At 39.2% G+C, this 6,476-nt stretch overlaps 1 non-coding gene across 1 annotated transcript; it reads right to left on the reverse strand.

Moving 5' to 3' along the window:
• Nucleotides 1-5,663: 5,663 nt before the first annotated feature.
• On the reverse strand, nt 5,664-5,770 carry LOC137760300 (U6 spliceosomal RNA). Its single transcript, XR_011073264.1, has one exon. It is a non-coding gene; the product is annotated as a U6 spliceosomal RNA (small nuclear RNA).
• Nucleotides 5,771-6,476: the final 706 nt, after the last annotated feature.

Genomic DNA, 6,476 nt, shown 5'->3' on the forward strand with positions numbered 1-6,476 from the left:
CATTTTGAGTTTATTTTTGTGTATGGTGTTAGGGAGTGTTCTAATTTCATTCTCTTACATGTAGCTGTTCAGTTTTCCCAGCACCACTTATTGAAGAGGCTGTCTTTTCTCCATTGTATATTCTTGCCTCCTTTGTCAAAGATAAGGTGACCATATGTGCGTGGGTTTATCTCTGGGCTTTCTATCCTGTTCCACTGATCTATATTTCTGTTTTTGTGCCAGTACCGTACTGCCTTGATTACTGTAGCTTTGTGGTATAGTCTGAAGTTAGGGAGCCTGATTCCTCCAGCTCCGTTTTTCTTTCTCAAGATTGCTTTGGCTATTCGGGGTCTTTTGTGTTCCATACAAATTGTGAAATTTTTTGTTCTAGTTCTGTGAAAAATGCCATTGGTAGTTTGATAGGGATTGCACTGACTATGTAGATTGCTTTGGGTAGTATAGTCATTTTTAAAACATTGATTATTTCAATCCAAGAACATGGTATATCTCTCCATCCATTTGTATCATCCTTCATTTCTTTCATCAGTGTCTTACAGTTTTCTGCATACAGGTCTTTTGTCTCTGTAGGTAGGTTTATTCCTAGCTATTTTATTCTTTTTGTTGCAATGGTAAATGGGAGTGTTTCCTTAATTTCTCCTTCAGATTTTTCATTGTTAGTGCATAGGAATGCAAGAGATTTCTGTGCATTAGTTTTGTATCCTGCTACTTTACCAAATTCATTGATTAGCTCTAGTAGTTTTCTGGTAGCATCTTTAGGATTCTCTATGTATAGTATCATGTCATCTGCAAGCAGTGACAGTTTTACTTCTTTTTTCTGATTTGGATTCCTTTTATATCTTTTTCTTCTCTGATTGCTGTGGCTAATCAACCTTGTCTTATTCCTGATCTTAGAGGAAATGGTTTCAGTTTTTCACCATTGAGAATGATGTTAGCTGTGGGTTTGTCATATATGGCCTTTATTATGTTGAGATAAGTTCCCTCTATGCCTACTTTCTGGAGGGTTTTTATCATAAATGGGTGTTGAATTTTGTTGAAAGCTTCTTCTGCATCTATTGAGATGATCATATGGTTTTTCTCCTTCAGTGTGTTAATATGGTTTATCACACTGATTGACTTGCATATATTGAAGAATCCTTGCATTCCTGGGATAAACCCCACTTGATCATGGTATATGATCCTTTTAATGTGCTGTTGGATTCTGTTTGCTAGTATTTTGTTGAGGATTTTTGCATCTATGTTCATCAGTGATATTGGCCTGTAGTTTTCTTTCTTTGTGACATCTTTGTCTGGTTTTGGTATCAGGGTGATGGCAGCCTTGTAGAATGAGTTTGGAGTGTTTCTCCCTCTGCTATATTTTGGAAGAGTTTGAGAAGGATGGGTTTTAGCTCTTCTCTAAATGTTTGATAGAATTCCCCTGTGAAGCCCTCTGGTCCTGGGATTTTGTTTGTTGGAAGTTTTTAAATCACAGTCTCAATTTCAGTGCTTGTGATTGGTCTGTTCATATTTTCTATTTCTTCCTGGTTCAGTCTTGGAAGGTTGTGCTTTTCTAAGAATTTGTCCATTTCTTCCAGGTTGTCCATTTTATTGGCATAGAGTTGCTTCTAGTAATCTCTCATGATCCTTTGTATTTCTGCAGTGTCAGGTGTTACTTCTCCTTTTTCATTTCTAATTCTGTTGATTTGAGTCTTCTCCCTCTTTTTCTTGATGTGTCTGGCTAATGGTATCAATTTTGTTTATCTTCTCAATGAACCAGCTTTTAGTTTTATTGATATTTGCTATTGTTTCCTTCATTTCTTTTTCATTTATTTCTGATGTGATCTTTATGATTTCTTTCCTTCTGCTAACTTTGGGGTTTTTTGTTCTTCTTTCTCTAATTGCTTTAGGTGTAAGTTTAGGTTGTTTATTTGAGATGTTTCTTGTTTCTTGAGGTAGGATTGTATTGCTATAAACTTGCCTCTTAGAACTGCTTTTGCTGCATCCCATAGGTTTTCGGTCATTGTGTTTTCATTGTCATTTGTTTCTAGGTATTTTTTTTTTGTAACATCTTTATTGGAGTATAATTGCTTTACAGTGGTGTTTCTAGGTATTTTTTGATTTCCTCTTTGATTTCTTCAGTGATCTCTTGGTTATCTAGTAGTGTATTGTTTAGCCTCCATGTGTTTGTATTTTTTACAGATTTTTTCCTGTGATTGATATCTAGTCTCATAGTGTTGTGGTCGGAAAAGATACCTGAAACGATTTGAATTTTCTTAAATTTACCAAGGCTTGATTTGTGACCCAAGATATGATCTATCCTTGAGAATGTTCCATGAGCACTTGAGAAGAAAATGTAATCTGCCATTTTTGGATGGAATGCCCTATAAATATCAATTAAGTACATCTTGTTTAATGTATCATTTAAAGCTTGTGTTTATTTATTTTCATTTTGGATGATCTTTCCATTGGTGAAAGTGGGGTGTTAAAGTCCCCTACTATGATTGTGTTACTGTCGATTTCCCCATTTATGGCTGTTAGCATTTGCCTTATGTATTGAGGTGCTCCTATGTTGGGTGCATAAATATTTACAACTGTTATATCTTCTTCTGGATCGATCCCTTAATCATTATGTAGTGTCCTTCTTTGTCTCTTGTAATAGTCTTTATTTTAAAGTCTATTTGGTCTGATATAAGAATTGCTACTCCAGCTTTCTTTTGATTTCCACTTGCATGGAATGTCTTTTTCCATCCCCTCACTTTCAGTCTGTGTGTGTCCCTAGGTCTGAAGTGGGTCTCTTGCAGGCAGCATATATATGGGTCTTGTTTTTGTATCCCTTCAGCCAGTCTATGTCCTTTGGTTGGAGCATTTAATCCATTTACATTTAAGGTAATTATCAATATGTATGTTCCTATTCCCATTTTCTTAATTGTTTTGGGTTTGTTATTGTCGTTCTTTTCCTTCTCTTGTGTTTCCTGCCTAGAGAAGTTCCTTTAGCATTTGTTGTAAAGCTGGTTTGGTGGTGCTGAATTCTCTTAGCTTTTGCTTGTTTGTAAAGGTTTTAATTTCTCCATCGAATCTGAATGAGGTCCTTGCTGGGTAGAGTAGTCTTGGTTGTAGGTTTTTTCCTTTCATCACTTTAAATATGTCTTGCCACTCCCTCTGGCTTGCAGAGTTTCTGCTGAAAGATCAGCTGTTAACCTTATGGGGATTCTCTTGTATGTTATTTGTTGTTTTTCCCTTGCTGCTTTTAATATTTTTTCTTTGTATTTCATTTTTGATAGTTTGATTAATATGTGTCTTTGCATGTTTCTTCTTGGATTTATCCTGTATGGGACTCTCTGCGCTTCCTGGACTTGATTGACTATCCCTTTCCCATATTAGGGAAATTTTCAACTGTAATCTCTTCAAATATATTCTCAGTCCCTTTCTTTTCCTCTTCTTCTTCTGGGACTCCTGTAATTCGAATGTTGGTGCATTTTATGTTGTCCCAGTGGTCTCTAAGACTATCCTCAATTCTTTTCATTCTTTTTTCTTTATTCTGCCTTGTGATAGTTATTTCCAGTATTTTATCTTGCAGGTCACTTATCCGTTCTTCTGCCTCAGTTATTCTGCTATTGATTCCTTCTAGAGAATTTTTAATTTCATTTATTGTTTTGTTCATCATTGTTTGTTTTCTCTTTAGTTCTTCTAGGTCCTTTTTCAACGTTTCTTGTTTTTTTTCCATCCTATTTCCAAGATTTTGGATCATCTTTACTATCATTACTCTGAATTCGTTTTCAGGTAGACTGCCTGTTTCCTCTTCATTTGTTTGGTCTGATGGGTTTTTACCTTGCTCCTTCATCTGCTGTGTGTTTCTCTTTCTTCTCATTTTGCTTAGTGTACTGTGTTTGGGGTCTCCATTTTGCATGCTGCTGGTCCATAGTTCCCGTTGTTTTTGGTGTATGCTCCCAGTGGCTAAGGTTGGTTCAGTGGGTTGTGTAGACTTCCTGGTGGAGGGGACTATTGCCTGTGTTCTGGTGGATGAGGCTGGGTCTTGTCTTTCTGGTGGGCAGGAATGCATCCGGTGGTGTGTGTTAGGGTGTCTGTGAACTTATTATGATTTTAGGCAGCCTCTCTGCTAATGGGTGGAGTTGTGTTCCTGTCTTGCTAGTTGTTTGGCATAGGCTGTCCAGCATTGTAGCTTGCTGGTTTTTGAGTGGAGCTGGGTCTTAGCGTTGAGATGGTGTTATCTGGGAGAGCTTTTGCCATTTGTTATTACATGGAGCCAGGAGGTCTCTGGCGGACCAGTGTCATGAACTCGGCTTTCCCCTTCAGTGGCACAGGCCGGACACCATGTGGCTGGAGCTCCAAGACCCTGTCAGCCACATGGCTTAGAAGAAAATGTTGAAAAAAGAAAGAGAGACAGAGAGAGAGAGAGAGAGAAAGAAGTTATTAAAATAAAAAAATTTTTAAAGTTCTTAAAAATTAAAAAAATTAAAAAGTAGAAAAAAAAAAAGAAAGAAGGAAAGAAAGAAGAGAGCATCCAAATCAAAAAACAAGCCACCAATGATAACAAGTGCTAAAAACTATACTAAAAAAAAAAACACAAAAAAACCCAGACAGAACCCTAGGAGAAGTGGTAAAAGCAAAGCTATATAGACAAAATCTCACAAAGAAGTATACACATACACACTCAGAAAAAGAGAAGAAGGAAAAAAATACATATATATTTACCTATAACAAAAAAAAGGAAGAGAGCAACCAAATCAATAAACAAATCTACCAATGATAATAAACTCTAAATACTAAAGTAAGAGAAACATAAAACCAGAAACAAATTAGATGCAGAAAGCAAACCCCAAGTCTACAGTTGCTCCCAAAGTCCACCACCTCAATTTTGGGATGATTCATTGTCTCTTCAGGTATTCCACAGATGCAGGGTACATCAAGTTGATTGTGGAGATTTAATCCGCTGCTCCTGAGGCTGCTGGGAGAGACTTCCCTTTCTCTTCTTTGTTTGCACAGCTCCTGGGGTTCAGCTTTGGATTTGGACCTGCCTCTGCGTGTAGGTCGCCTAAGGGCATCTGTTCTTCACTCAGACAGGACGGGGTTAAAGGAGCAGCTGATTCGGGGGCTCGGGCTCACTCAGGCTGGGGGAAGGGAGGGGTACGGATGTGGGGCGAGCCTGCGGCGGCAGAGGCCAGCATGACGTTGCAGCAGCCTGCGGCACCGTGCGTTCTCCCAGGGAAGTTGTCCCTGGATCACAGGACCCTGGCAGTGGTGGACTGCATAGGCTCCCTGGAGGGAGGTGCGGAGAGTGACCTGTGCTCGCACACAGGCTTCTTGGTAGTTGCAGCAGCAGCCTTAGTGTTTCCTGCCAGTCTCTGCTGTCCGCGCTGATAGCCGTGGCTCGCACCCGTCTCTGGAGCTCGTTTAGGCAGTGCTCTGAATCCCCTCTTCTCGCGCACCAGGAAACAATGGTCTCTTGCCTCTTAGGCAGGTCCAGACTTTTTCGCGGACTCCCTCCCGGCTAGCTGTGGTGCACTAGCACCCTTCAGGCTGTGTTCACGCAGCCAACCCCAGCCTTCTCCTTGGGATCCGACCTCCGAAGCCAGAGCCTCTGCTCCCAGCCCCTGCCCACCCCGATGGGTGAGCAGAGAAGCCTCTCGGGCTGGTGAGTGCCGGTCAGCACCAATCCTCTGTGCAGGCAAAATATGGAACGCTTCATGAATTTGCTCGTCATCTTTGTGCAGGGACCATGCTAATCTTCTCTGTATTGTTCCAATTTTAGTATATGTGCTGCTGAAGCGAACACATAATTATAATTTTAAAACTCATAAAATCTTTGTGAAATCTTTGTTGCCTGAGTCAGACTTGACCTTGTACTTATGTCTGATTCATATGGTGTGGTAACAAAGTTAATAACATCATCTAACATTCTACTAATGACTTCCATATTCTTTTAAGATAGTGTAAGTTTTCAAAAGAGTCATGAATATGGGCAGCGGACCCTGGCTTTTGCAATCCCAAGGTATCATTATTCCATTTTTCTTCTGCCCTAAGATTGAGACCTTAGCCAAAATGACCCAGAAAAAGCCTCCCAAATATTGAATTTGTTAATGAACTCCCCTTCCCATGATATGAGAGAATATGAGGTAGTTCCATGATAACTGATAGGGCCATCCAGTTAAATATGGCAGACTAAGCACCTTTGCTACTTGTATTTATTTTTGTGAACACATGTATTCATCTTTGCTACTTTCCACAGTCTCATGTATTTATCTTTGCTACTTTCTATAATCTCATGAGAAGGACAATAAAGAAATGAGTGTAAACTCATAAGGACGGGAAACAGGAAAGGAGAAGACAGTAGGTAAGCCTTGTCAAAATTTTAGAATTTTCAAGGTATGGAAACAACCTAAGCCCATGAATAAATTAATGGATAAATAAAATGTGGTATATATGTATACAATGGAATAAAAATCAGCCATGAAAAGAAGGAAATCCTGCCATTTGTGACA

The sequence above is a fragment of the Eschrichtius robustus genome, chromosome 2, assembly GCF_028021215.1.
Source record: "Eschrichtius robustus isolate mEscRob2 chromosome 2, mEscRob2.pri, whole genome shotgun sequence".
In the NCBI taxonomy this organism is placed as follows: Eukaryota; Metazoa; Chordata; class Mammalia; order Artiodactyla; family Eschrichtiidae; genus Eschrichtius; species Eschrichtius robustus.